Here is a 16,164-nt window from a genome sequence, read left to right as displayed (position 1 = left end):
ATATGTAAAAATTCATTAGGGTGCCTGAGTGGCTCAGTCATTTAAGCACCCGGCTTTTGGTTTCAGCTCAGGTCATGATCTCAACATAGGGAGATGGAGCCCTGAGTTGGGATCTGCAATCCGCACAGAGTCTGCTTGAGATTCTCTCTCCCTTTCCCTCTGCCCCTCCCCCAACTTGAGCATATTCTCTCTCTCTCTCTTTCTTCTAAAATAAATTAATAACTAAATAAAATTTTTACTAAAAAATTCATTGCAAACCCCCAAAACATGCTAGTCTTCTCCTATGTTTTATTTTTCTATAAAATTTATAGGTTTTTTTGTTTGTTTTACATTTCTGTTTTTGTCTCTTTTAAGTTAGTGTTTATTTAATTTGCAATCTATGCATCAGGAATCTTTTTTTTTTTTTTTTTGTAATCACATATCCAGTTATTCCTGCATAATTTATTGAAAGTCTCTTCATTTTCCCTTGAATTGCCTCTGCGACTTTGCCTACTGTGAATTCGCTGTATCATTGGCTATGTGAGCCTATTTATGGGCTCTTTATTTTCTCTGATCACTAATGATTTCACCTGCATTTTATACATTTCTGAACTATTTAGAAATATTCATTTGTGATGTACCTGTTCAAGTCATTGCCCATTTGTTTAGATATTGTTTTTTAAATATATTTTCTGTAATTTTATGAAATTCTAGGAATGTTATTTTCAGATAAAATCTAATCTTTTTATCAAATGTTAACTAATTTTTATTAATATATAATGTATTTATACATTAAATGTACTTTTTCCTTTTTGTCTAGTTTATTTTAATTTTTATTTTCTTGATATGACTATGTTATTTTCACTGGTTTTATACTCTGGCATTTTCTCTGATTACTGTTTTTTTCTTTTATCTCCACTAAGTTTTCACAGGTTTAGTCTTTATTCCCTGACCTCTTCACCTAGCATGTTCTGTTTTGATTTCCATTATCTCTCTCTCAGTATTCTTTAAATGCCGGATTCTTAAAATTGTTTTTATATTACTAATCCATGCAGAATTGTTTTCTGCTTTTGAAGATTTAATTTGCTCAAACTATTCTTTATCTGAGTCTCTTTCAACATGTATAGTCTCTTTCAAACACCTATTGTTTGTTCTTACTGTTAAATATTTTGTTTCCAGAAACTCATGCATTTTAAGTGAAATCTGATATACAATCTATCTTACCCTGTATTTCCTAATGTATTGTGCAGCAGTTAGTAATGAAGATAGTATATTTTACTATAATTACAAGTTTATGTGTCTTCACTCACTTGTAAGATTTCTACGGACAAAAACTGTATCTTATCTTTCTAGCTCCAGAACATAGCAGAGTTTGGGTCATAGAATTTCCTGTATAACTAGCTGTCCATCTCTATATATTTGTGTATCTGTATATCTAACTATCTACCTATCTACCTATCCTCAATCATCTACCTACCAAGAAAAGCATTTATTTACTAATGCATTTGCTTCATGATTTTTTCCCATTTCTTCCACTACTCATTTATAGCAGATTATTTTCAGAGGAACGCAGAGTATTATTTTTTCTTCTCTTTAAAAAAATATCAGTAAAGATAAAACTTTCCAACTGAAGTGTTCCCACTAATCAGGGTACATTTATTATGTGTAGCGCCCTCTTTAATCACTTGGTTATTAACAGAATAGATTCATGTGTGCTTCCCCTTAGACATATCTCCATTTTATTTCCTAAAAAGTCAGGCCCTCAATATTGTGCTAAAGAAGATCTGCACCAACCTCATATAAGACAACCTAAACATTCTGCAGTTTTTGTATTTCCTGCAATTCATTGGATACTGTCAATCCTTTGCATCTGATGGTGTTTGTCTGTTCTTGGCTATGGCAAAAACATTTTAGATACCCAAAGCCAATTTATTTTTGTGTCTTGGTTATGATGTATCAAACTATTTTTGTAGCAGTAAAATAGAATGTTTAACAGACTATTAGTAGCCTATTGTCAAGAACATTCCCAATTGGGCAAATGTTTTCCTTCTGCTTACCCAAGACCTTTAAGTCCTGACTTAGGTAAACTTTCTTGGATATAAATAAAGACCATAGAGGACCAACACTGCTTTTTGATCTTCCAGATATATGTTCTGAGAGGGCATAAATCCTTTAGAATTTAGGTTTAGAATAGTTTTGAAGAATTGGAGGAAAAATTCACACATTAAAGGAGTTATCCTGAATATTTCATGTCCTTAAAAATCATATATCACTTATCCAGCGTCGCTGGCTGTAAAACTTCTCACAACAACTGAAATGTCAATAAACCATAGAATGTATTTGTAAAGATGGTACCCTCCTCCCAAATATATCTCTCTTGCTTTGCTTGGAGGTAGCTTAGATTTTCATTAGAGCAATGACAAGTCACCATGAAATAAAATCATTTACTAATCAACTGGGTCATTATAAAATTAGTTGATATTTATTACATTTTCCCAGCCCACTATCTCAACTTATTGTCCTCATTTTCTGATTACCAACAGCAGCAAATACAAAGCAATGAAATAATGCAATTAATTTATGAAATTAAATTATAAGTTTTATAGAAGATGTAGGCTGTATGAGAAATCATAAGATTATCAAATCTCAACTACCATGTCCCTTGAGGAACTGGCAGCTTTAACTAGTTACTATGAAAGAAGGAAAAATGTAGAAATGTATATGATTTTATGCCTTCACTAGAGAATGAGTTAAATGCCACAAGAGATCAATGAAGCTCTGAAATAACTTGTAAGGAACGATACACTTTAAGTTTGGTGCAAAAAACAAATATGAAATAGATGTTTTCATGTGATTTTTTTAAAAAAGAAAATCAATATTTGCATTTTTTTCAGGAAATATATGGAATAATAATATAATTTCACTACATGCAAAATGAGATAAAATGTTTTGAGGTTTATTTTTCAAAATAAGGTGATATAATCTCCATAAAAATAAGAGTTTCTTTTTTTTAATGGATTCACTTAGGGTGATATTTACAAACTGGCTATCCAATAGGCATAGAAGATAGCATCAGCTTCCAAAGTGATCCCTCTGCCTTTACTTTTGCTTATTTAAATTATAGTCTCTAATGGCCAATAATTTGTTTTTTTGGCCAATAATAATTTTAAAACTGATGTAAGATTATGTGACTTTTTTATGTGAAGACTTCCAGGAATTTATATCTCCCTCAAAATAAATTTAAAGCCCCCATTATGCTCTTTAAGTCCCTATGGGCTATGGCTACCCTCACATACCTAACAACAGCTTCAACCTCATCACCTTTTACTTTCCTGTTTGTTCATACACCTGGTCCGACTCTGGCTTCTAGAACCACCCAAGCATACCAATTTCCTGTGCCTTAGCTCTTACGATTTCTCTTCCTGGAATCCGTTCTCCCCTAATCTGTATCACTTGTTACTTCTCCTTATTTACATGTTTATTCAATTTGTCTCCTTATCTAAGATGACTTTATTGATTATTTTGACTCAAATAACCCTTCCCACAAAAGATCTGTCCAATGATCATACTTCATTTTCTTTACCAGAGTTAGCATCACTGACAGGGTGTATATTTATTTGCTTTTTTTTTTTTTTTTCTGAGCTTGGGGACTTTCTCTTGTTTACCATTATATATCTCACATCTAGCATTTAGTAGATAATCAATAACCATTTAACTTCCAAATAAAAAGCATATTAATGGCAATAAATGAGATGGGATAAAGGCAGCTCAAAGTTACTAGGTACCAGCCATCAAGAAATAAGTGTTCTCTACTAATTTATTGTCTTTAGCGTGTCTGTTTGCTGTGGGGAATCCCTACAACCAAGAATAGGCCTAAAAAATCCATAAACCTCTTTTATACATGCTTAGCCTCTGTAGGAAATATTTACTGTGGATCTTATAATGAATATAGTAATTACAGCCTTCCATTAGAACCATGACATAATCTTGATACTGGCGGTGATAAAAGTAATATCACTAATAATGTAACAAACATAGAAATAATTTATTGAATATTTGTCATAAACCAGAAACTGATCTGAGTATATTACATATATTATCTTGTCATAAAATATCCTCTTTAAAAACCATTCTAATTATACATTGTAAAGATGAGTAAACGGATCTCAGGAAATCTAGAAATGTGCTCAGAGAAGTGTTCTATGTGACAGAAAATCCAGAAGTAAGTCCAAGTCCACTTTACTCTGAAATCTTAACAATACCATCTCCATTAAGATGTTTCCTAGATGAGTCTCCATAACAACCTGTCATGATGCTGAGTGCAGCTCCACCTTCTGCCCTCTAAGAGAGAGGAATAATATGACTTCTAGAAAGTAATAGCTAATATCTGTAAGCACCTACTTTCCAGATCTCATTCTACGGATCTTTTCTTTTCTTGACTGTGTAACAAGAAATATGTGGTATGGAAATTTATTATGCCTGTTTTACACATGAGGAATACAGGGCACTAAGTTATTTACACTTCTCCAAGTTGTACTGCTCAGAAGTGCAAAATAACTCCCTGTACCCTCACTTCATAATTGAGTGTTTTGTAATGAGACAAGCAAAAGTCTGTACATCCTAGGAAGGTCACAGCAGGCGCCTGGCAAAGTTTCTTCATCTAGTGTTTCACAGGCCTTTGCCTTTATGAGCTGAACAACATGAAGTTGTTTCCGTAGACATCAAGAATACTCCTACACCAGTACTTAGAACCAATGGGACTGGGAACCTTTTCTCAGCCTTATAGGAATGTCCAGTAGGGCAAAGATGACTCATAACTTCTTCTGAATAGACATGTTAAGCATGATTGCCAGATTTTCCCAGATTTCTCTGATTGACGTGTTGCACGTATAGTTTTTCTTTGACTGACTCACTCATATTTTGCAGTTCATTTATCATTGCCATAGAATCTAGCAAGCCTCAGACTCTTTCCATCTGCCCCTGTGATTTTTTTACCTATGAAGGTATAGTTTTCTATTTTTTATTCAAAGTACATCATGAAAAACAAACAAACAACCCAAATACCTCATGATGGTTTATCAAATTACTAGCGAATTAAAAGCTGCTTCATTTTACAAGTCTCCATAGAGGGGAGAGTGGTCATTTTCAGTAGTAAAATATTTTATAATTCCTGCAAATTACATGTACACCCCCCACACATATACACATGCGCACACAGTATATGTATGTTTCCAAAACTTTGTCAACCAACTCTTCAGGAAAAAAGCTGTGATTTGTAGTCTTTGCCAGTTTTCATGATGTAAAAATTCTGGTCATGGCATTTTCCAGCTTCTGTGTTAATTCTCTAGGATTGTTATGACACAGTTCCACAGACAAGGTAGTTTAAACAAACAGCTGTTATTGGGTCACTTCTGGAGGGTAGAAGTCTAAAATCAAGACGCCTGTAGTGTTGGTTGTTTTTGAGGGCTATGTTTTGAGGGAGGTGTCTATGCCAGGCCTCTCTTCCTGGCTTATAGATATCTGTCTTCTCCAAGTCTCTTCACATCATCTGCCCTCTGTACATGTCTCTGTGTTCACATTTATCCTTTTGGTAGACACCAATCATATTGGATTAGGGACCACCTTAATGACCTCATTTTATCCTGATTACTCTGTACAGAGCACTAAATACTGACCAAATCACTAAATAAAGTCACGGTCACATTTTGAGGCAGATGGTGTTAGGAGGCCAACCCATGAGTTTTGGATGGACACAATCCAATCTATAACATGACCTATGTGATATTACTGAACACAGGTTTAGGAAGAGACTAATAGTAGTGCAACATCATATAGTTTTCCCACCATCAGATACAGTGGGCAAAAATAATATCAAGAGAATAGAGAATAGCAAATTTGTACAAAATAATTAGAAAACAATGGATTGTACTTTACCTTTTAAAAATATTTTTTAATCTTGTTTACCACCTAACTCAAAAATTCTTGACATTTAAAAGTAGGCTCTTGAATAATAATAACAACAAAACAATAAAATAAAATAAATGAAAATAGGTTCTTGATAGCCAAAGTGAGTCAGTTCCAGTAAAACTGTATATATTCTCTCAATATTCAATGCAAACGTAAGTTCTAGACTTTAAAAAAAAATTTATTGGAGTTCAACTTGCCAACATATAGCATATCACACAGTGCTCAACCCGTCAACTGCCCCCCCTCAATGCCTGTCACTCAGTCACCTCAACCTCCCACCCACCTCCGTTTCCACTACACCTTGTTCGTTTCCCAGAGTTAGGAGGCTCTCATATAAGTTCTAGACTTTTATGTCCATTTAATTCTCAACTCTTTCAGATAATTTCTTTAACAAACTCTAAAAAAATCTTCATCCCTGTATCTTTCACTCATTTTTGCTCTGAACCTAAAACTGTTCTAAAAAATTAAATCTATTTAAAAATATACTCTTCTAATGCATTTAGACTTTGATGAATAGCTTGCCTGTATATTGAAAGTAATATTTATCTTATGTTTAATTGGAATCAATATATTTGCATATAGGGTCACTCCACCTGTTAGCAACTAGTGAGCATATCCCTACTCCATTGAATTTGTCTCTTGCAATAAAACATAGACTAAAATAGAATAGATACATGGTGAACAATTTTTAAATTCTAGTATTTTTTGAAAACATATTTCTGTATTATAATAATTCCTACCTTTATGTATTTTTTAAATATGAAAGGGATATTATCTGTATAAAGAATCATTTTTTCATACATATTCTCACACATATGCATATAATTTTTAAAAGTCTATAGATAATTCAAAGCCAATTTCAAGGACAGAGGCATAGAAAGACTTTAAGCATGTTTAATTTAATACAAACAGAAAATAATAACCTTTCTAATATTTTCCTTGGAAGATCACATTTACAGATTCAGCTTTTAGTGGAAAAAAAAGAGTTGTTAAATTTTATATTTATAGGAGATCATTAGAACATAGCTAAAATCCACATACTGTTTAAATGACCATTTGTTATATGAATTATAATTAGATTTGTACTTTTATATTAGAGAATACAATGATAATGTTATTTCTTTAAAACTCAATAGAACTAATACTTTGGGTACTGATTAAAAAGAAGAATATTTTCTTGTTAACTATTTTGTAGGCTATAGATATTTAGATAAATATTACAAATGCAGATTCCATTTTTATGACTTCACACAAAAACAAATTTTAAAAATTGAGTGATTCAAACATTTTTCCATCAACATAAAATTGATAGGTAGCTATTTTTATTTCATGAACTCTTTGTGTGTTATGAATATTTACCTTTAGTTATACAATACAAATGATATAATTAATGGTTGACTTTAAAAAAAATAAATATGCACTTATGTCCTTGCCACTACATCATCACTGAATTTTTATATTCCCTTCCTTCTAATTTTCATAGCATATTTCCATGTGATATCTTATTTCTTTTCCATAATGACTCTCGGCCACCTAGGATTAACTCTACTACATCTACCACTTGGACTATTGAAACACTATTCTAACAGAAGTAATTGTCTCATGTATGTCTTGCTCCAATGCACCATAAAAACCACTTTCAAATTAATCTTGCTAAATTGCATATATGACTATATAATTTTCCTACTCAAAAAGACATCAATGGACTCCCAATTGCCTCTTTAGTAAAAGCCCTGACCTAGCTATTCAAACCCCAATTAAAATATTCCACAAAAATAGCTGTGCAAACATTTTTTTGACAACAATTTACTAAAAGCATATTTTACAACACACAGTACCACGCTCTTCAGAATAAAAAGGTGAGCAAAATAAGATCTCATTTTAAAGGCAGCATAGTCTAATGATAAACACAGCAAAATAAGTCAACACAAATCAGTATGATAAAGACCAGTATAGTGGGCTAGCGGAGTAAATATAAAAATAATTATCTACCTGGAAGCTTAAAGAAAATACTCCTGTGGAAAGTAATATCCCATAGAATTTATTCTCCCCAGTGTGTTGAGGATAACCAAAATGCCTTCCTGGGCTGAGGTAGTTTTATTGATTACTTCAGTTAAAGTCAAGGATGAATTTTGTATTGTCGTTTCTAATTCGATGACTTTCATAGGGATAACTTTCCAGAGTATGAACTTAATGACTGTGAAATATACCTCCCGGAAACTCCCCCAAGAAACCAAATGATGTTCAGAAGAGTTGAATATATATTGACTGTCTTTTGTACATGGGATGTGCTGGGAAACATTGGAGGCCTGAGGTAGATGGTGTTAGGCTGAATAATTTTTTGTCCCTCTTTTTTGTGGGGCAGTAAGGGTGAGTCCTTTTGGAGAGGCAAGGAGAGGATGGTCTGGGATGCACAGAGCAACAGAGCTGACTCCCAGGAGGGAGGAAACAGGCCTGAGGAGCAGCTGCTATGGCCTACCCTTCCCAAAGCCCAATTTCATGGATCTTGGGAATACTACAGAGACAGCAGGAGAGACTGGGATGAGAAACACCTAGATGACCCACGTGCTAGATGCCCCTTGTCCAAGATGAGGGTGACTGTAAGGAGCCCGACCAGCATCACTTGTCAAGCAGAACACAATCAGCCCCTCCCCACACCTCACTGCCTCACCACCCCTGATCCATACTCTCCTCCTGCCCACCAGACCTCGCAAGCTAGAGTGAACTGTGCATGCTCAGGCCACAAATCTCTAGCCTTCCAGGAGGCACAAAGTGTGGGGCGCAACATTGGCTTCAATGCAGAATCTTAGGGCCCAACAAGACATCTGCCAAGGTCCAAAAGGTCCCCAAAAGATATCCATATCCAAATGTATAACTGTAACTGTTATTTTACATGGAAGAAAAGGGGCTTTGCATATGTGATTAAATTAGGATCTTGAGATGCAGAAATTACCCTGAGTTTTCCAGATGGATCTAATTTTGGTTGTAAGCATCCTTATAAGAGAGAAACAGAGGGAGGTTCTACTACAGAAGAAAAGTTCTATATATGCTGCTGGCTTTGAAGTTGGGGAAGTGATCGTGAGCCAGGAAATAAATACAAGGAATACGGCTTCAGAACCTCGGAAAGGCAAAGGCACAGATTCTCCTCTAGATCCTTTGCAGGGAACGTGGCCTTGCTGACACCTGATTTTGGGCTTTGACCTCTAGAATTGGAAGTAAATAAATCCATGTATGTTTTAAGCCATCCAGGTTTTGGTAGTTGGTTTCAGCAGCTATGGGAATAGGATAGTGTGGGGCAGAAGGTGGAGTCATCCTCTGCCTTTTCAGTGAAATTTTTTGGGAAGGTCAAGGAGGGTGCAGAATAAATCATGCACAGAGGTGGGTTCATGAATTTGAAAGGGCTGTACCCAGGTGTTTCCTTTCATGAAGAACACTGTAGAGCTGACAGAGAGAAAAGACGATTGGTCGTGTTCCCATCTCCATACTTCCCAGGATCTAGTGTGTTTTCTTTCCAAGTGCCAGGGCTTTTGCTTTCCAGAATTGCTACAAAATTGACCAGTCCCCCTTTAGCAGCCAGGTATTAGCTCTTTTTCTAATTATCTTTAACTCACACCCAGAAGCTTCCCCTGCAAAAGTCAAATACTAGAGACACAAAGATATTTCTTTACAAAATTCACCAGGATCTATTACGTACTGAAATTTGGTCTGCATGGGCCGCTATGGGGGGGGGGGGGGGACTCAGCAGCAAGCAGTGAACTTAACCAAATGATCATTATCCCTATAAACTAGAACTAGAATATCACAAAGAAAACTGTAGCTTTCTCATTGCCATTCATTGGTGGGTACATAATGTTGATTTTCCCTTTGTGATTAAGATAGCAATTGTCATGTGTACTTGTTATAAGACATTTAAAAATACTTTATTTATTTATTTATTTATTTATTTATTTATTCATTCATTCGTTCGTTCGTTCGTTCATTCATTTTTTTATTCAAATGTGGGAATAAAATGTTTGAACTCTGGGATGCTTAATTAAGTGAACCACCCCGGTGTCCCTAAATAGGCTTTGTTTTCTAGAAGAGTTTTAGGTTCGCGGCAAAATTCCACGTAAAGTACAGAGTTCCCCTAAATGCATGCCCCCACGTATCCAGTCTCCCCCATCTCAACTTCTCACACCAGAGTGGTACAGTTGTTACAACTGATACAACTACATCAATACACCATTACCAACCAAGGTCCATAGATTAAATTAGAGTTCATTCTCAGTGGACTGGGTTTTGTCAAATGTGTAAAACCATGTACCCACTATTATGGTATCATATAGAATAATCTCATTACACTAAAAATCTTCTGTTCTCAGCCTGTTCATCCCTCCTTTCCCTGAACTGATGGCAACCATTGATATTTTTTCGTGTCTCTTTGGTTTTGCCTTTTCCAAAATCATGTAGGAAATTTTGTTTTTTCTCAGTAGATGTGTTTCAGGTTCCCTTATATCTTTTCATGGCTTGATGACTCATTTATTTTTAGTACTGAGAAACATTTCATTTTCTGGATGTACCACAACTTGTTTATCCATTAATATGGTGAAGGACATTTTGGTTGCTTAGAAGTTTTGGCAATTATGAACAAAACTGCCATAAGCATCATGTGAAGGGTTCAGTTTGGGCATAAATTTACAATTCCTGTGCATAAGTACCAAGGATCAAGATTGCTGTATCAAACGGTAAAAATATATTTAGCTTTGAAAGAAACTGTAAATTGTTTTTCAAAGTGGCTGTTACCACTATTTTCAATTCTCACAAGAATGGCTGAAAGTTTCTATTGCTTTGCATCTTCACCAGGGTTTGATATTCAGTATTTCAGATTTTTGCCCTTCTAATAGGTTGGCAGTGGTATCACACTCTTCTTTGAATTTACAAATCCCTGATGTTATAACATGTTGAATATCTTTTCATGTGACTATTTGCTGTCTATATATTTTCTGTGGTGAGATGTCCGTTCAGGTCTTCGGCCAATTTATTAATTGGGCTGTTCGTTTTCTTATTGTTAAGGTTTAAAAGTTATTTGTTTATTTTGAATGTCAGACTTTAATTAGATATATTTTCTGCAAGCATTTTTCCCCAAATAATAGCTGTCTTCTCATTTTCTTGACAGTATATTTCACAGAGCAGTTTTTAAAAATTTATTTTAATGACCTGCAGCTTCTCAATTATTTCTTTCACGGATCATGCCTTTGATGTTGTATCTAAAAGGTCATCAACTATATCTAAGGTCATCTGGATATTCTTCTATGTTATCTTCTAGTAGTTTTAAGGTTTTGCAGTTTACATTGAGGCTTATAATCTATTTTGAGTTAATTTTGGGGACAGATATAAGGTCTGTGCCTAGATTCCTCCATCTCTTTTTTTGTTTGTTTGTTTTTTGTTTGTTTGCATGTGAATATCTAGTTTATCCAGCACGTTTATTGGAAAGTCTTTCTTCTCTTCATGATAATGGCTTTGCTTCTTTGTCAAAGATCAATTGTATATATGTGGGTCTACTCCTGGGCTCTCTAATCTCTTGCCTTAATTTTTGTGGAAGGAGTCTATCATTTCACCAAGGTTGATTACTGCAAACTTTCTATGAAGTCTTGTAGTGGAATAGTGTCAGTCGTCTGATTTTGTTTTTTCTTTCCATATCACATTAGCTCTTCTGGGTCTTCTGGTTCTCCATATAAATTTTAGAATCAGTTTGTTGATATTCACAAAATAACTTGCTAAAACTTTGAGATTTTAGTGAATCTATAGAGGAAGTTGGAAAGAATTGACTTCTTAACAATATCAAATCTTCTTATCTGTAACTATGAAATGTATTTAGTTTTTTAAAAACATTCATTCATCAGAGTTTTGTAGTTTTTCTTAAATAGATTTCATACACACTTTGTTAGAGTTATTTTAGGGGTTGCCATAAGATAGCATTGTGTTTTTAACTTTAAATTCTATTTGTTCATAGATACCATATAAAAATGATTGAATTTTGTATATAAAGTTTATATCTTACACCTCTGTTACGATCGCTTATTACTTCTAGGAGGGTTTTTGTTTTTGTCTGTCATTTGTTTAATGTTTTCTACATAGATGTTTTCTAGTTTTCCTTCTTCATTTTCAATCCTCATGTCTTTATTTTTTATTATTATTATTTTTTACAGACCTAAATACCTTGGCTGGAACCTTCAATACAATGACAAATACTAGTGGAGAAAACAGACATTTGTCTTAATCCTGACCATAAGAGGAAAGCATATAATCTTCATCATAACATATGATGTTACTTGTGGATTTTTCTTAGATATCTTTTATCAGGTTGAGGAAATTCTCTTTTATGATTCATTTTTCTGAGTGTTGTTATCTAAAATGGTGTTGGAAGTTGTCAAATGCTCTTTCTGCATTTACTGAGATGACTGAGTAGTTTTTGTTTTTTATCCTATTGATATTATATTAATTGAATATATTTGTTTTTTCTTGTTGAATTTTGAATATAGTCTTTTTAAAAAAATATTTTATTTATTTATAAATGAGGGACACGGAGAGAGGCAGAGACATAGGCAGAGGGAGACGTGCGCTCCCTGCAGGGAGCCTGATGTGGATTTCGATCCCAGGACCCCAGGATCATAACCTGAACCAAAGGCCAACACTAAACCATTGAGCCACCCAGGTGCCCCTGAATATAGTTTTTTTTTTTAAATATAGTTTTTTAATAGTGTTTAACTTTGTTTTTATGGGCAGTTAACCAAAATCAGTTTAATTCTTTCAAGGTTGGCTTTTACAATTTATCTGGTCAGATTCACAGCATTCTTTATTCAAGGATTAATGTAGCCTTACTATCATGGCAACATGCCTCTGAAAATTCTGCTGCTATACCATATATTCTTTCTGTTAGTTGTGCAACAATATATTCCCAGTTCTATGTGATATACAGTAACCGTCCTATCATTTATGATGATTTTTCCCCCAGTCTCGAGTAGTTTCTTCCACACACGTAAAGATCAGAAAGCAGAGGAAAAAAATCAGGAGCACCTCTGCCAAACTTCAAAGTACTCTTTCTCTGTAGTTTCTTCTCTCCAGTAATCTGTCTAGCAGACTTTATCTGCCTTTGCTTCTCCAGACTCCGAAAATGTCTATCACTTAGGGAGACTGTCACGCTCTCTGGGTTCTGCCTCCCTGTGCTACATATGCCTTCAAACTGCCTCCACAAAATAAGCTAGGTTAGTAGAAGACAACCCCTTCCCCTCTGTTCTTTTGTATGTCCTTTGATTCCTGTTATCCAAAGTCTGAAGAGTATTGCTTCATATATTTTGTCCAGTTTTCTAGTTTAAAACTGGAAAGTATGATTCCCATGACTCCATCTTGGATGAGAGTGAAATTTCTCTTCTTATGCAACTATTAATTTATTTATCCAAATCAATATGATGTATTGATAATTTATAATAGATTCCTGTTCTATATAGTGAGTTATAGCGTTATTTATAACCATACACAAATTGTTGCATATTTTTTCAGTTGGAGAATCTTCAAGCTGGAGTCTGTGATATTTTGACATTCTTTGCACAATTGTCTTGAGGAAAAAAAAGAAAAAGAAAAAAAAGCCCTAGGCTCATCTTGCACCTTTAGTTTTACATTTTGCTTTGTTTCTTCATTCCTTCCTAGAGTCAGAAGTCACATTTTTCTGGACAGCCCTGATTGGATTCAGTGAAGAACGGTATTGCAAAACTAAAATCTGGGTACTAATCTGTGTTCATCGATCCCCATACCACATCGTGCCAGCATTGCATGGCTTCTGGTTATTCAAATTGTATTTCTTACATTAAAGTTTCATAGTTTTGTGAAACTTAACTTTTAGCATTTCAATCAAAAGCTTTTCCAAGCTTTGTAGGTTGCCTTTGTATCATTAAGGAAAATGTCTTCTTTATATTTAGTTAGTTTTGGATATATAAATAAGTTGCTATCGTATACTTAGATTGTAATAAAGTGCTTTGCCAAAATCTTATTTATTATAATTTTATTTTCTTAGATTTTCTAGGTGTTAACTTATATATCTATTCCATGACTTATATCTCATAATACTCTTCCATGTCTTAATTGTATAACTAAACTGAAAATTAAGCATTAAATATTTAGTATTCCTTTGAAAATAAAAAAATATTTTATTTATTTATTTATTTATTTATTTATTTATTTATTTGAGAGAGAAAGAGACAGAGAGCATGTGAAGTGGGTGGGGGGGAAGGAGGAGAAGAGAGAGAGGGACAAGCAGACACCCGCAGAGCCGGGAGCTTAATGTTCAGCTTGATCTCAGGACTCTGAGATCATGACCTGAGCAGAAGTCAGATGCTTAGCTGACTGAGCCACTCAGGTGCCCTTCATTGAACATTATTATGGATATGTTGAAAAATATTATACTTGAAAATACATTTAATAGGATTCTTTTACAAAGATACTCTGTACCTTTACAATATTTCATCATTTTTGTGTGTCCTGAATATTCCTTTGGCAAATTGTCCCAGTCTGGTACTCTACATAACATAATTCTTAAGAATATTAGTAATTAAGCAATCTAACTAAAAGAAAATCAGCATTAAGCAAAGTGAAATCACTTTTTTACTGCAAGGCTCATCAGAACCATTAAAAATCTAATGCACAGTGTGATCCTTTTGGGTTTTGTGTTGAAAATAAGGATAACTGTTGACCTTGGAATGCTTTATTCTGCTTTTCTACTCTTAACAGCTCCCTAGACTGAGATCTGTGGAAAATCTTTCAGAAAACAGTATTCTCTGACTTAGCTGTTCTTTCTTGTTCTAATACAAAATTTTGTGCATATTTTTTTTTCATTTCTCTTTTCAGGATTGTTTTTATAATCAGAAAACATTATGTTTTCACTTACATAAAAAATTAAGATATGCAAAATGTAGTTATTTTTGTCTACAACTACTCATATACACATATATTAATAATGATCCAGAGGCACAGTTAAATATTATAAACGTATGTTCCTTAACATAACCAGAACAGGTTAGGTGGAGGACGTACTATATGTTAAAAATATTGAAATCTGACCAATGCAAATTACTGAAGCTGGTCTTTAAAACACTTTTATATAATCATAATATTATATTTTCATGTATATAAGTAAGATAGAAGTTAAGTTGGCATTTAATATTTTATGTCTTTAAAAAAGGCATTATACTTAGTTTGAATAGACCTTTAAAATGAAGATTCAATTTTTGTAATCCAAAAGGTCTACAATAACTGCATAATTATTTTTGCCAATGAAAAAAAATTAATGGTTAAACTTGTGACTTCCTGAATTGACTTGATTAATTTAATTGACTCTATATTCTCATCTGTGTAGTCTGTGATTTGACCTATATGTTCTCTAAGATCTCTTCTACTTCTGTAAATTCCTATGAATTATTCCTAAATTAAATCTTAAAAATAATTTGCCATCCACCATGTACCAAATCAAATTGTGTGACAGTGTGAGAATTTGCTTCAAAACGAATAGGCACTATTCTTTGAACTGTTTGCAATCTTAGAAGTTTGACACTGGCTGTATTTGGATAATGCAAATAGCAAAGTCATCTCTTATTTCTATGACTATTTTTGGTTCTCTATCTTGTAGAAAAAGAAAGGAAAAATAACTTCCTTCACTAAATATCATATTTTATATCTAACCACATAGGGCATTCAGTCCTGTTGCCATGGGAGCATCTGGCATCTGCTCTGCTTGGATGATCCTGGGAATTGAAACTTTCAGCAGCCAAATGAGTTCCCAAGAACTTCTAGGGCCTTGGTGGATAAGATTCTAATGAAGATCAGTTTCCATTTTTTACACGAGTGTCATTTAAAATAAACAAACAAACAAACAAAAAACCCCCAAAGTTCTTTAAAGCATTGATATCTTAGATTGTGCGGCAATAGTTGCATGATGCCCAGTCATGTAAAAATGATAAGAATTATTTTCAGCATTGGTTTTCATTTTTATTGCAGTCAGTTAGACTATTTAAATGCACTTCATTATTTAGATATATTCTGAGCGATTCACTTTAAATAAAGGCTAACTGTTCAACTTTTACTTTGGCTCTCTCGTTTCTGCCTCACTTTATAATGCATCAACAGTGGGGAAACTCTTTTGAAATGGGATTTCCTTAGTAATAATTTTGAGGTTGTTTTGTTCTTTTC

The sequence above is a fragment of the Vulpes vulpes genome, chromosome 4, assembly GCF_048418805.1.
Source record: "Vulpes vulpes isolate BD-2025 chromosome 4, VulVul3, whole genome shotgun sequence".
In the NCBI taxonomy this organism is placed as follows: Eukaryota; Metazoa; Chordata; class Mammalia; order Carnivora; family Canidae; genus Vulpes; species Vulpes vulpes.
This window is presented reverse-complemented; position numbering follows the sequence as displayed.